The sequence below is a fragment of the Mobula hypostoma genome, chromosome 5, assembly GCF_963921235.1.
Source record: "Mobula hypostoma chromosome 5, sMobHyp1.1, whole genome shotgun sequence".
In the NCBI taxonomy this organism is placed as follows: Eukaryota; Metazoa; Chordata; class Chondrichthyes; order Myliobatiformes; family Myliobatidae; genus Mobula; species Mobula hypostoma.
The window spans coordinates 8,260,162-8,276,347 of NC_086101.1; the positions used below are offsets into that span (position 1 = coordinate 8,260,162).

Here is a 16,186-nt window from a genome sequence, read left to right on the forward strand (position 1 = left end):
TCCCTCTGGTGCCCCTCCTCTTCCCCTTGCTCCCATGGTCCACTCTCCTCCCCTATCAGATTCCTTCTTCTTCAGCCCTTTACCTTTCCACCTATCACCTCCCAGCTTCTCACCTCATCCCCACCCTCCTGGCGTCACCTATTACCTTCTGGGTCGTACTGCTTCCCATCTTCCCCACCTCCTTATTCTGGCCTCTGCCCCTCCCTTTCCGGTCCCGATGAAACATTGACTGTTTATTCCCCTCCATGGATGCTGCCTGACCTGCTGAGTTTTTCCAGCATTTTGTAGGTCTCACTGATAATTTTAAATACATTGCCACAGAACTTTGCTGCATCTGTTCTGCACACAGTAAATAGGCTTACTTTTAGGAGAACTGATGTACAGAGGGATTATGGGGTGCCAGTCTAGACAGGGTGGTGGAGAACATGTGCTTGCCTTCATCGCTCAGGGCATTGATTATAAAAGTTGGCATGCCATGACAGTGATGAGCACCACCATTAGTGTGACACTATCACAACTTGGGACATTTGGAGTTTGGCGTTCCATTCCAGCGCCCTCCTGGAAGGAGTTTATACATTCTTGTTGTGAACTGCTTGGGTTTTCTCCGGGTGCTCCGGTTCCTTCCCACAATCTAAAGGCATACCAGGGTTGCTGATTGGTCATTGTAACCTGTCCCCTGATTAGGACAGAGTTAACCCGGCTTGTCAGGGGTTGCTGGGGCGATGTGGCACAAAGGGACGAAAGAGCCTATTCCGTGCTGTATTGCTAAAATAAATAAAACCTTCACAAAGCAGATTATTGGCACCCAATTGCCCACCATTGACAGCATCTACCATAAACACTGCCTGGGCAGGGCGAAAAGCATTATCAGGGATGCATCTCACCCTGACCATGGACTTTTTACTCTCCTCCCATCTGGTAGGCGCTACAGGAGCCTCCGCTCCCGCACCAGCAGGCATAGAAAGAGCTTCTTCCCTGAGGCTGTGACCCTGCTGAACCTCACATCACAGCACTAAGCAGTATTGCACCCATATTGTACTGTCTCAGTACTTTTATATTTGTGTGCTGTAGCACTTACTTTTTATTCGCAGTTATTTTGTAATTAACACTATTCTTTGCATTTCTGGTCAGATGCTATCTGAATTTCATTGGCTTTGTATCTGTACTCAGCACAATGACAATAAAGTTGAATCTAATCTAATCTACATAATTAGTGCAACTAAAATTGGCTGCATCTGCAACTGCTGATACTGCTAATGATAGGACAACACACCAGAAACAATTGGCACCAACAGGCAGGAAGCCATTCTGCTCTCCGGTGTTGTTTCTTATTATTTCCACACAACTAAAAACATGATTGGATTTTAAATTTATATTATTGTATTTATATTAGTCTTAAACAAAATGCATAACTAATGGCCTGTATAAAACATTGGTGCGCCACATTTGGAGTATTGCGTGTAGTTCTGGTCAGCACACCAGAGGAAGGATGGGAAAACCTACCGAATATTGAAAGGCCTGGATAGAGTGGACATGCAGAGGATGTTTCCAATAGTGGGATGTCTAGGCCTCAGAATAGAAGAGGGTCCCTTTGCAAGATGAAGGAGGAGGAATTTCTTTAGCCTGAAAGTGGTGAATCTGTGGAATTCACTGCCGTGGAGGTCAAATCATCGGATATATTTGAAGTGGAGGCTGACACATTCTTGATTAATAAGGATGTCAAAGGTTATGGAGAGAAGGCAAGAGAATAGAGTTGAGAGGGAAAATAAGTGATTAATGATAAAATGGCGGAGCAGACTCGATGGGCTGCACAGCCTAATTTGCTCCTATATCTTATGGTGTTAGGGTCATATGGTGATGTCTGGTAGACAGAGTCAGACCCAGCCAATTGCCGCAGCATCTAACCGGAGCATCATGGATAAGATTTGCAACTGGAGTTGGGATCTGGAGTTCTTGTGTACTTCACATTCCCCTTAAACACTTCAGGTTCACTGGAAAATTTGTTTTACTATTGTATAGCTTGTCAAAAGGTGACATAATTGTATGTTTAAATGTTATTCAAAAATATACCTCAAAGTTGCCATGCAAGTTGATAAGTTGGTTAAAAAGGCATATGGTGTGATGGCCTTCATTGGTCCAGAATTGAGTTCAGGAGCCGCTAGTTAATATTGCAGCTTTATAAAGCCCTGGTTAAGCCACACTTGAAATATAGTTTCAGTTCTGGTTACTTCATGTGGAAGCTTTAGAGAGGGTGCCCAGGAGACTTCCCGGGATGTTGCCTTGATTAGAGAACATGTCTTATGAGGAAAGATTGTGTGAGTTAAGGCTTTGTAGCAATGAGAGGAGACTTGACAGAAGTGTATAAAATGATAAGAAACATGGATAGCATGGTCAGCCAGAGACTTTCTCCCAGGATGGAAATGGCTCATACAACAGGGCATAAATTTAAGCTGATTGGACTGGAATATAGAGATATGTCAGAGGTAATTTTTTCTCACACAGAGACTGGTGGATGTGTGGAACTGGGGTGGTGACAGAGGCAGATATATTAAGGACATTTAGGAAACTCTGAAACAGGCACATGGATCATGGGAAAATGGAGGGTTTTGTAGGAGTGAAGGATTAGATTCTACGGTAGGAAACTTTGTCACATGGTGTGAGCAGAATTCTCTGCAGCTTAATGTGGTAGGCCTGAGGAGAGCTAAGGTACCAGTGACCCCTGTTTCCATCCAGGGGGTCAGTGTGGACATGGTGGAGGATTACAAATAACTGGGGATACGAATTGACAATAAACTGGACTGGTCTAAGAACATTGAGGCTGTCTACAAGAAGGGTCAGAGCCGTCTCTATTTCCTGAGGAGACTGAGGTCCTTTAACATCTGCCGGACGATGCTGAGGATGTTCTACGAGTCTGTGGTGGCCAGTGCTATCATGTTTGCTGTTGTGTGCTGGGGCAGCAGGCTGAGGGTAGCAGACACCAACAGAATCAACAAACTCATTCGTAAGGCCAGTGATGTTGTAGGGCTGGAACTGGACTCTCTGACGGTGGTGTCTGAAAAGAGGATGCTGTCTAAGTTGCATGCCATCTTGGTCAATGACTCCCATCCACTACATGATGTACTGGGTGGGCACAGGAGTACATTCAGCCAGAGACTCATTCCACCGAGATGCAACACAGAGTGTCATAGGAAGTCATTCCTGCCTGTGGCCATCAAACTTTACAACTCCTCCCTTGGAGGGTCAGACATCCTGAGCCGATAGGCTGGTCCTGGACTTATTTCATAATTTCCTGGCATAATTTACATATTACTATTTAACTATTTATGGTTCTATTACTATTTATTATTTATGGTGCAAATGTAACGAAAACCAATTTCCCCCGGGATCGATAAAGTATGACTATGACTATGACTAAGATTGACCTTAGAGTAGGTTGAAAGGCCTACAAATGGAATGCACTGTTCTATGTTCTTAATATATCATTACTTAATAATAAAATAACATTGAATCATTGACAAGTGACTGTCTTGCCAGGAAGTGTGGCTTCCGGAAGGCAGCATACATTCCCGAGGATCCTCATCATCCAGTCATGCCCTCTTTGCAGGAGGTCCCACACTACCAGCTTCAGAAACAGCTACTTTCCTACAACCATCGGGTTCTTGAGTGAACCGGAACAGTCCCAAACCTACCTCAGCGAAATCTGCCACCACCCCTTAGACTTGTCTCTGATTGTGCCTTTGTTTTCACACTGACAACTTGCTTCTGCTCAGTTTTTCCGTTCAGTGTCTGCTATAATCTAATTTAAATCCTGTGTCTGTGTGCCTGACAGAACTGAAATCAGGGCAGGCTTATCATTACTGACACAGATGAGGTTCTGCAGACGCTGGAAATTCACAGGAACAGACACAAACTGCTGGGGGAACTCAGCAAGGCAGGCAGCATCGATGGAGAGGAATAAACAGCTGACCCTTCATCAGGACTATTGTCACTAATCTATGTTGTGAAATTTGTTATTTTGTGGCAGTAGTAGAGAGCAATGCATACAAGTTACCATAAGTTACGGTAACAAGAATAAAATGTAAATAAACAGCGCAGAAAGAAGGCAAAATGGTGAGGTGGTGCTCATGGCTTCACGGTGCATTAGAAATCTGGTGGCGGAAGGGAAGAAGCTGTTCCTAAAATGATGAATGTGCTCCGTCAGGCTCCTGCACCCCATGTTGAAGGAATTAATGAGCAGTTTCCTCATTGCATGAGTACCTTATCAGATTTGTGCACGTGACAAAGAACTCAATGAGAAACCTACCAGACTGGAAAAGCAACATTTGGGGAGTGCCGGATTATCAGAGTTCAAAGTACAGATATGTCAGCATAAACAACCTTGAGATTCATTTTCTAGCAGGCATATATAGTATATCAATGAGAATAAAAAATAGAATCAGTGAAGGGCCGTACCCAACATGATGCACAAATGTGCAAAAGACAACAACCTTTGCGTATGCTAAAGAAAAAAAAACTCCAGAAACATAAATAAGCAATAAATATCGGTAACATGAGATGAAGAGTCCTTGAAAGTGAGTCAATATGTTGTGGGAACAGTTCAGTGATGGGGACAGTGAAGTTATCCCCTCTGATTCAAGGGCCTGATGGTTGAGGGGTAATAACTGTTCCCGAACCTGGTGGTGTGGGTCCTGAGGCTCCTGGACCTCTTTCCTGATGGCAGCAGTGAGAAGAGAGTGTGATCTGAGTGGACCAGCCTCTATCCACTACCTTATGTAGGATTGTCCAGGTGAATCCCATACAATATTAGGGTTTTGCTGCAGGTAGCGGGATCTTACTCTGCAGAGTTAGCAGTCTTTTCCTGCCATGGGATGTCCAAAGACAAAGTTGGGTTTACTGTCAAATGCACAGCTGCTGTACATGCAAGTACAGATACAATGAAAACTTCACCTGCAGCAGTATCACAGGCACACATTTACAGGAAAAATATAAATATACTGTACATTATCTGATATTTTTACAAGAAGGAACACGACGAGACCAAAAAAACCACGAAGTCCGTTGCAGTACAAAGCGATCAACTGAGGTAGTTATTAGGGTTGTGCAGAAGAGCGGAAGGGAAGTAGCTGTTCTTGAATGAGGTGCTGTGGGACTCCAGGCTCCTCACCATATGGCATCTGGGGAGGGTTGTGCTCAGAGACTCGGGGTCTATCAAGGGATAAAGCCTTCCCCCCTCCCACTGCCGTACCCACTGGGATGGTCAACATCCTGGAAGGTGGCAGGCAGAGAGCTGGAGTCACAGCAGAGGGGCACACCTGACACTGGCTCACTCACATCCCTCCTGGGTATTGCTGGGATCTTTCCCTGCACGGGACTCACGCCTCACCCTCCCAGAGCAATCTGAGCTTTCCCTGCAGAGCCCAGAAATAAATTTCCAGAATGGTCTTGGGAAATAAACCACGTACCCCCTGCTCCAAAATCACATACTTGCGCTCCTCATTATCAGAATCAGGGTTATTAAATCTGACACATCTTGTGAAATTTTGTTGTTTTGCAGAAGCAGAACAGTGCAATACATAAAAAATTGCTACGTTACAAAAAGAAATATAATGCATAGGTACGTAGCTGCGAACAGTGAGGTCGTTCGCATGTTCCTTATCCATTCACAAATCTGATGGAGAGGAAGAAGTTGTTCCTGAAACCTTGAATGTGAGTGTGTGTCTTCAGGCTCCTACACTCCTCCCTGATGGTGAGCAGACGGAGGTACAGACGCCTGAAGGCACACACTCGGCGATCATTAAACGATGGTTGCCACTACTTGAGACATTGCCTTTTGAAGACGTACTCTAAGACGTGGAGGCTAGCGCCAGCGATGGAGCTGACTAGGATTGCGACCCTCTGCAGCTTTTCCCGATCCTGTGCACTAAACCAGACGGTGATGAAACCAGTCAGAACACTCTCTGCAGCTCGATCATTCCGTGCCCACGTCACTCTGCAGCACAGCTGTGGAAATTTGCTAGAGTCTTTGGTGACAAACTAAATCTGTGTTATCCTCGTCGGAGGGGAGCACTTGTAAGAACAAAATAATGTCTTGTAACAACCATGTAATGGTTGTGATGGGCTGTTAAAAGCTTTTTAAAACACGATAACTCAAACATAAATAAGAATAACATAAATTGCTTGCTCAGAGTTTGCTCTCGGTAAATAATTTCAAGGGAATGATATTTGCCTGGGCAGCGAGCTGGTATTAATTCAGCAGCTCCCATCAAGAGCAGATTTGCAACAGGCACAGCTGCTGACTACAAAAGGGGGAGGGTGGGGGGGGAGTGACATCGAGGGTTAACGACGTGGCTCAGGGTGGGAGGGGAGAAGATGGTCCTTCCTCAGTCCTTGGAATAGATGTCTGCTAAATGGAGCAGTGGTCAACGCTCAGGTTCACAGGGGCAAATAACTGGGAAACAGGCCCTTCAGCCCATTGAGTTCATGCCAACCACAAAGAACTAATCCTGCACTAAAGCAACACACACAAAGTGCTGGAGGAACTCGGCAGGTCAGGCAGCATGTGTAGAGGCAAATAAACAGACACCATTTTGAACCAAGACCCTACATCAGGTCTGGAAAGAAGGGGGTGAAGCCAGATTCGGAATGTCAAGGGGAAAGTAGCATTTATCATCACGGCATTTACTTGTTACTATCACTTTCATTCTTTGCAGTCCTTTACAGAATTTATGCAAAACTAGACATAAACAAAGACTGACAAATAACCTACGTGCAAATAAAATAATACTGAGAACGAGTCCTTCAAGTTAAGTCTGCAGGTTGTGGAACCAGTTCCGTGTTGTGGTGAGTGAAGTTATACACACACTGGTTTAGGAGCCTGATGGTTGTAGGATGCTAACTGTTCCCGAGCCTGGGGATGGGGCACCTGAGGCTTTCGTACCTCCTGCCCGATAATAGCAGAAAGAAGAGATGGCGGGGGTCCTTGACGATGGATGCCGTGCTTTTGTGGCAGTGCCCCTTGTAGAGGTGCTGAATGGTGGGGCGGGGAAGGAGTACATGCTGGCAAGCGATAGGTGAGAGGGGAGATGGTTGTATGGGGAAAGGGGTGAAGTAAGAATCTTAGCTGGGGTCTTGGCCTGAAATGTCAACTGTTTAAGCCCGTCCACGGATGCAGCCTGACTTGCTGATGTCCTCCAGATTTTTGCGTGTGTTGCTCAAGATTTCCAGCATCAGCAGAATTGTCTGTGTCTTTAGAAAAACACACATAAAAATTGCTGGTGAACGCAGCAGGCCAGGCAGCATCTATGGGAAGAGGTACAGTCAACGCTTCGGGCCGAGACCCTTCGTCAGGACTAATGGAAAGAAGAGCTAGTAAGAGATTTGAAAATGGCAGGGGAGGGGAGATCCAAAATGATAGGAGAAGACAGGAGGGGGAGGGATGGAGCCAAGAGCTGGACAGTTGATTGGCAAAAGGGATATGAGAGGATCATGGGACAGGAGGCCCAGGGAGAAAGAAAGGGGGAGGGTGGAATCCCAGAGGATGGGCAAGGGATATAGTGAGAGGGACAGAGGGAGAAAAAGAGAGAGAAAAAATATATATATAATAATAAATAAATAAATAAATAAATAAATAATGGGTGGGGTACAAAGGGGAGGTGAGGCATTAGCGGAAGTTAGAGAAGTCAATGTCAATGCCATGAGGTTGGAGGCTACCCAGACAGAATATGTGTTGTTCCTCCAACCCATGTGTGGCTTCATCTCCCTCTGTCCCTCTCACTATACTCCTTGCCCATCCTCTGGGATTCCCCTCTCCCCCTTTCTTTCTCCCTAGGCCTCCTGTCCCATGATCCTCTCACATCCCTTTTGCCAATCACCTGTCCAGCTCTTGGCTCCATCCCTCCCCCTCCTGTCTTCTCCTACCATTTCGGATCTCCCCCTCCCCTTCCCACTTTCAAATCTCTTACTATCTCTTCTTTCAGTTAGTCCTGACGAAGGGTCTCAGCCCGAAACGTCGACAGCACCTCTTCCTATAAATGCTGCCTGGCCTGCTGCGTTCACCAGCAATTCTTATGTGTGTTGCTTGAAATTGCAGCATCTGCAGATTTCCTCGTGGGTGTGTTTTTAGATACCTGCTCTTATCCTGCATTGCAACCGATACTTACCACTCATCTGCAGGCTGGGGGCAATTCACCTACCAATTTGTGAGCCATGAGATTCAGGGAAGCAGAGGAGACTGGAAATGGAGGAGTGCAGGAATCCTGAAGGGAAGCAGGAATGCCAAAGGGTTCTAGGCAGCTGAGAGTAGCAAGGCATTCCAGGACAACTTCTTATGGATGTGTGGTGGAGAGCTTTCTGACTGGCCGCATCACAGTCTGGTATGGAGGCTGCAGTACACAAGATCATTAGAGGTCACAGAGGGCTGTAGACTTGCCAGCTCCATCACAGGCACAAACCCTCCCCAACATCGAGGGCATCTCCAAGAGGTGATGCCTCAAAAAGGAGGCATCCATCATTAAGGACCCCCATCATCCAAGACATGTTCTCGTTTTCATTACTACCATCGTGGAGGAGGTACAGGAGCCTGAAAACACACACTCCACATTTTAGTAAAAGCTCCTTCCCCTCCACCGTCAGATTTCTGAAAGGTCTATCAGCCTAAGAACTCTATCTCTGCATTCCTTTCAAACATTTTTTTAAAGTTTATAGTCATTTTAATCTCTTTATACTCTATTCCATAAGGTTGTTAGAGCCGGAGGTGGTAATGGGGACAAGCTCCCACTACCTACAAAATGATCCCAATGGTGTGCGCCTCAAATAGCCTCTGACAACCAGGTCCTGCTCCTGGCCTTCACGTGTGGTTTAGCTACTAAGTCCAGAGGAACCGTTTCTACAGAACTGACAGGAGAAGGGCGGGTTACTGGTGAATTAAAACCAATCGCTTAGGGGAGATGGGACTCGTCAGCCGTGCTTGGCAGCTCATCTAGGAGAAGAAAAACTTTAATCTCAAACTTCCGCTGCCTTGCGGCTATACCCATTCATGTGGGAGGTTTCAGGAGTAAACCCTGAGAGAAAAATCCAGAGCTGGAGTTTCTGAGGCAATCCTACATTGAGTTCAATGCTGACTAGCAACTCCTGCGACGCCACTGGTACAAACTTTATCGGTCTCTGTCATTCCTTTGCATTCGTCAGATGCATAGAGAGGGAGAGCTTGCTACATGGGCAACAGTTTGCTCTCCATATCATACTGCCCAGGTTTGCATATCTAGACAGCTAGGATGAAATATCTATGGTCAACTTTGACTGACATCACTCTATTTCAAATAAGTATCACATCATAAAATATCATGATAATAGGAGATACAATACATTGTTCTGATGCTGAAAATCTTGAACAACACATACAAAATGCTGGAGGAACTCAGCAGGCCAGGCAGCATCAATGGAAATAAATAAACAGTTGACATTTTGGGCCAAAACCCTGGAAGTATTTACTGTTTTTCACTCTCCATCGATGCAGACTGTCTTAGGGTTAGAGGACGGTGTCTGTGAGTGGGTGAGAGGGAAGATTTTGGACTGTGTCCGTGAGTGGGTGAGAGGGAAGATTTTGGACTGTGTCTGTGAGTGGGTGAGAGGGAAGATTTTGGACTGTGTCTGTGAGTGGGTGAGAGGGAAGATTTTGGACTGTGTCTGTGAGTGGGTGAGAGGGAAGATTTTGGACTGTGTCTGTGAGTGGGCGAGAGGGAAGATTTTGGACTGTGTCCGTGAGTGGGCGAGAGGGAAGATTTTGGACTGTGTCTGTGAGTGGGTGAGAGGGAAGATTTTGGACTGTGTCTGTGAGTGGGTGAGAGGGAAGATTTTTTTTATTGTTTTGTTTTGTTGCTTGTGTTCTGTGTTGCCCTGCCAAACGCTGTGGGTTTGCTATGCTGGTGCTGGAATATGTGGTGACACTTTCTGGCTACCACCAGCACACCTTTTGGTGTGTTGGTTGTTAACAGAAAGAAATTTCACTGTAGGTTTCGATATTCCCATGATAAATTCATTTGAGTCTTGAATCATTATTATTTCTTTCTTTTTGTGCTTGCACAGTTTGGTGTCTTTTGCACAGGTTGCACACCCAGTTGGTGCAGTCTTTATTGAGTATGCCTACAAGAAAATGAATCTCAGGGTTGAATATGGTATGTACAGTATGTACTTTGATAATAAATTTGCTTTGAATTTTGAAGTAGGGTGTGTTCCATCACATTCCTGACTTGTGCCTTGTAGATGGGGAAAAGAGGTTTTAGGACGTCAGAAAGCAAGTCACTCACTCAAGTGACTTTGAAGAATTGTTTCTTTCCACATGCACGACTCAAGTGTTTGCAGTAAATCTTAAACACAGAATTTACATTTTCCTTCGCTTTGTTTGAAAAAAGTCACATGGACTTTAAATTACAGGCCCAGAAAGCCATCCTGGTTGTTTACAGGATCTAAAGATTAGTGGGGTGATGCAGGGGACTTGGTAAACAGGGGTAAACTTTATGTGAGATTGAACTGTCTTAAAGAACACGATATTTAGTGTTTTTTCAAGGAGTTAAAAGCTGATAAGGAACCGACGAAAAAGAACAGGCCCGAATCAAATTTTAAAAATTGAAAATATGAGGAAATCATGGCCTGTTTCTTCAGTAGAAGGAGAAAGTTCACTTTCCTCTTGTTACCGTATGACTGTAGATTCACTCACATAGAAATTTATAAAAACATGAGGAGTGCAGATAATGTGGATGTTGACAGTCATTTTGCCTAGCAAGGGGAGTCTAAAATTAAAGGGCAGAGGTTTAAGTTGAGGGAGGGAAAGATTTGGAGATACCTGAGGGGCAAGTTTTTCTGTGCTGAGGGTAGTGAGTGCATGGAACGAGCTGCCAGAGGAGGTGGTAGTGTTGTGTAATGCGAAAGGGCATAATTTTAAGGTGCTTGGAGGAATAGAAAGGGGGAGGCGTCAGAGCTAGGTTTTTTCACACAGAGCCTAGAAAGCCCTGCTGGGGTGGTGGTAGAGGCAGGTACATTAGGGACATTTAAGAGACCCTTAGACAGGCACGTGGAGGGAAGGGTGGCAAAGTGCAAGGCGCTCCCTCCTCTGCTAGCCTGTAGGTGACCCTTGGGCAAGGTGTAGCACCTGCTTAGTGCCCCCCCCCGCCCCCGCCACCCCACCGGATCAGGGTCACGTGAAGCCATGGGAGCATCTGGTACAAATCACAAGCCAGCCAGACAATCTCTGAAGAGTACTGACCCGTCTTGTAAAGACACTGCCCCGGAGAAGACACTTCTGTAGAGATTGGCCAAGAACAATCATGGTCATGGAAAGACCATGGTCGCCCGCGTCATACCACACGGTAACGATGATGACGCAGGAGAGAAGGGCTACATTGATCTTGGAGTGTGTTAAAAGGTCAGCACAACATCCTGGGCTGAATGGCCTGCACTCTGCTGTAATGTTCTATGTTTAACGTCCTGTGTTAAAAGAGTACACACCGATTCCTTTGCCAAGCCCTAAAAGCAAGCATCTGTTCGAATAGTGAGGGGACTAATGGCGCTGCAGAAAGGCACGTCTTTCCATGATAAATGCTGACACAGTAACATGGTGGTTAGCGTAACGCTCCACAGCGCCGGAAAGCAATTCCTGCCGCTGTCTTAAAGAGTTTATACGTTCTTCCTGTGATCGTGTGGGTTCTCCCCGGATGCTCCTGTTCCTTCCCCCAGTCCAAAGAAGTTCGGGTTATGGCTCATAAGTTGTGGGTATGATATGTTGGCGCTAGAAGCGTGGCGACACTTGTGGGCGGACTGTGCTGGCCATCGTCGGACTGTGTTGGCCATCGACGCATATGCTGCGCTTCACTATATGTTGTGATGTTTTGATGTATACGTGACAAATAAAATGAATGAATTACAATTTAAAAATAAAAAAGAAGTTCTGAATGAGATACTTCAAGCCTGGAGAAAAATCCTGCTCTGTTTTAATGGGGGGAGGTGCTGGAGAGTTGGCAAGGTTAAAAGAAAAGAGCACCAAGCTTACGGGCTTCCTCTAATGAACATCTGGCCTCCAGCTGTTTGTCAGAGAGGGCAACTTTAATGAGGTCTAGTAAGTCCTCTTCAAACCCTCCTGGGGTTTAGAGAGTGGACAGGCTCCATCAATCACCTGACTTAATGAGCACCGGTCGCTTGTTATTTCTGCAGCCCACCATCAGCAGACAGTGCTCTCTGTTCTTCACACTGGGTCCGTTCCCCTGAGCTACAGCCTTTCATCTTGCAGCCTGGCCCATCCACCCAACACCCGGCTCGCAAGAGAGTCGTGGACTCAGGCCTATACATCACAGGTACTTCCATCCTCACCATCACAAATCGGAGGTTAAGGCCTAGTTCTCGGGGTCCCGTCATCAACGCCTGGTGTTCCAGGCCTGGACTTTGGGGTCTTCATCCATCATCATCTGCAAATCCTGGATCGATACCAAAGATCAAAGCCCTAAGGTCCGAATCAAAACCCGAAAGTTAATTGGGGGTCCAGACTGAAGCCCGAACTTTGATTGGAAGTTGAGGCCCGATGACAGGAGTCCCAGTCTGTGAGACTCCATGAGTCCACTGGGGAGTTTCAGGCCCACTGTCTGCAAATCCATGATTCTGCTGGAGGCTGCAGGAAGAATATGGCCTGCCCTGGGGGTTAGAAGACCATGTATGTGCATGGGTGGTGAGTGGAAGGGAGAAAGGAAAGCTGTTGTCACACTCTGCCTTTCTATCTTCCATTTTGTTGTGTTCTGTGTTGTCCTACTAAGTGCAGTGGATAAGCCAGAATGTATGGTGATACTTGTGGGCTGCCCAGCACGTCCCTAATACTGATTGTTAATGCCATTGATTGCTAACACATTTCAGTGTATGTTCCGATGTACAAAACTAAATGTAAAATCTCGATCAGTATTACCTGCAGGAGGCACTGCCTCAGGAAGGCAGCGTCCATCATCAAAGACCCCCACCACGCCAACTTCTCCCAGCTGCCATCGGGCAGGAGGGACAGAAGTCCCACACCACCAGGTACTTCCCTTCACCGTCGGACTTCTGAACAGACAGTGAACCCACGTACACCACCTCATTATTTTCCTCTTGCTTTGCACTATTTGTAAATATACTGTGCATGCATCCTCAAAGCAACAAGCTTCACAATGATAATAAACCTGATTCTGATTCTCTGGTAAAATATGCAAACATTTCTCATTACTCCTCCGTATACTGTACATGACTACAATAAACGAATTTACCAGTTTCCACACATCATTTCAAAGTGACTGACTCATTCTCCCACCGGGGAGAACATTTCCACATCTACTCTGTCGAGCTCCTTAGGCTCATTGATGTCTGAATAAGCTGCATACAATACAGACGTAAACTGCCCGGCCTCTCTTGACAGGATATCTCAGGAACTGGTCCAGTGTACCTCATTTACACTGCCCTCATTAATACCACTTCTTTTTGTATGGAAACTGTTTAACCTCAGATAAAAGGCTACAGGTGACTTCATGTCCACAGCACAACTGACCAGAACTTGTGCTGAGAATCACCACAAGGTTCTCTGGTCAACTGGGGTCCTTATGGGCTGTGGTCAAGCAATTCACTGCTGCTAGCTGCGACATTTTCTGATATGATTCATGAAGGAGAAGATGGCGGTGTGATGGCAGCGCGCGCGGCCTCTCCGGTGATCAATATCTGTTATCTATCAAGTAGGGGACCGTGCAGAATTCTGATTTGATAGAGATGGACGTGAGAGTACGGAGGAGCATCTGGAAAACTTCTGAAATGCCCGCTTCGCTGCTGCTGCTACTGTGTGGTAACCGGAATCTCCAGAGCAGAAGGCCCCGAAATACTCGGCTTTGCGCGTTTCAGCGGCTGGGGCGAGATCAAAGGTGCTCAGCAGAGGATGGCGCTCGGGAGGCTGTATCAGAGGGGCTGGTCGGAGGCTCGAAGTTTTCAGACGGATGGACTCAGTGTCAGCTGTGGTCGGCTGCTTCCAAGGCATCGGCAAGTTGATGGTGCCGGGAGGTTTATGACAGGGAGTTTCTCCCTTTTGCCGCCTGCTATCGGGGACTCGGGAGTCGATCGACTCGGGGACATTTGAGACTTTTTTTTAACCGTGCCTAGGGTTTGTTCTTCATCAAATTATGGTATTGCTTTGCACTGCTGTAACTATATGTTATAATTATGTGGTTCTGTCAGTGTTAGTCTTTGGTTTGTCCTGTTTTCTGTGATAGCACTCCAGAGGAACATTGTACCATTTCATAATGCATGTATGCATTTCTAAATAGAGGAGGACTGAGTGTTCTCATAATCTAATTTCAAGGATTTTTGATAATTTACAGGATATTCATGACATTGAAATACCTTTGAGTCTTGTTTTTATTTCATTGATTTATTGATGCAGAATGGAGCAGGCCTTTTTTTACTCCTCATACAAGCCACCCCAGAAACCCTTTACAGTACCAGTGACCCACCACTGTCTGTAAGGAGCATGTTCATTCTCCCTGTGACCACGTGGGTATCCCTCCTCCAGGTGCTCCCATTTCCTCCCACAGTCCAAAGATGTACCGGTTGGTAGGTTAATTAGTCGTTAGCCCATCATTAGTCTAGGGTTAAATCAGCGGTTGCTGGGTGGTGTGGCTTGAAGGACTGGAAGGGCCTGTTCCATGCAGTATCTCAATAAATAAGTAAGTAACCCCACAACCCTGATTATCCCTAAACTAACCATTGGGACAATTTTCAATGACCTACTAACCTACCCAGTATGTCTTTGGACTGTGGGAGGAAACTGGAGGACCTGGAGAAAGCCCATTCCTTCCATGGGGAGGACGTACAGACACTCCGTACTGAACAGCACCGAGCTAAACTCCGAACTCTGAAATTCCCTGAGCTGTAATGGCATCGAGCTAACCTCTGCAGCACCATGGCACCCTGGCTGAAGTTATGGTAACTGATAAACCCAAACAGCTGAACACCTCTCTGGTACTGAAAATCTAATTTCCTACAAAGGGATTTTCAGTCCCTTGGATAATGAGTTCAAAAATTAAAACTTAAATTTGGTTTAAAGGTTATGAATTGTTAATCGAACCCCCATCCAACTTTCTCTCTTGAATAGTTGGTGAACTTGTAGAATAGGTTTATAATTTATTCTATAACTTCTAACATATCTTTTAACTGAACTTGTAAACTTTGTGCTGATTACCTCCTATTTTGCCGCTTGTGAGAATGCTTCAACGCGATTGGCTGCCCAAGCACTTGATGACATCACTGTTGCCTGGCTCCTGGGTACAAACTTTGTTGGAAGGAGAAGTCTTTGGCGGAGAGTCAGCTGTCAAGTGACTACTTCCCTCTCCAGATGCTGCCTGACTTGCTGAGTTCCTCCAGTTTGTTCTGTGTATTGCTCAAGATGGTCAGCATTTGTAGAATTTCTTGCCCATTGCATTTAATCTGACCACTTTTCTTTGAGGTTAGAAGTGAGCAGTCAGCCAGTTACTGAGTGGAACTTGTGGGCTAGTTTTGACAAATCAGCCTTTGATTAATTCTGGGAAACTACCGGTGACACAGTTTCAAACTCCTGCCAACATAAACCAGAGCTGACCTATCACTGCAGAAGTCAGTGAAATGTCAGCTTCCTCGCCCATGAAAGACAGATCCCACTCCATACTGTCATAGATTTAAACAGGCCCAACTCATCCAGGCTGAATGAATCGTCTCCCTGATCCATCCCCAATTTCCTGCACGTTTTATATTTTCATTTTAACCTTAATTTAGAGATACAGCACAATAACCAACCTTTCCACAAGACATCAGATATAGGAGCAGAATTAAGCCATTCGGCCCATTGAGTCTGCACTGCTATTCCATCATGGCTGACTCATTATCCCTATCAACCCCATTCTCCATAACCTTTAACACCCTTACTAATCAAGAACCTACTGACCTCCACTTTGAATGTACCCAATGACCACGGCTGTTGGTGGTAATGAATTCCTCAGATTCGCCTTCCTCTGCCTAAAGAAATTCCTCCTCATTCATTTTCTAAAAGGACGTTCTTCTACTCTGAGGTTTCCGCCTCGGGTTCTGTTCCAGCCTTATGTCTCTGATCCACACGGTCATGGGGAGTGTGAACTTATTACAGAAAGCAGCCGAATTGAAC

General features: G+C 45.8%; 1 protein-coding gene across 4 annotated transcripts in view; it reads right to left on the minus strand.

Annotated features, from left to right (window-relative positions):
* The window catches only part of LOC134346549 (regulator of G-protein signaling 3-like), a 124,284-nt gene that overhangs the window by 58,268 nt on the left and 49,830 nt on the right, over positions 1-16,186 (minus strand). The window contains exon 1 of one of the 4 annotated variants that reach the window (XM_063047967.1): positions 8,160-8,251. The exons of the other annotated variants lie outside the window; for them this stretch is intronic. The gene's annotated coding sequence lies outside the window, so the exon portion shown is untranslated. Of the gene's footprint in view, positions 1-8,159; positions 8,252-16,186 lie in introns of those variants that run through there. 4 annotated transcript variants of the gene reach the window in all.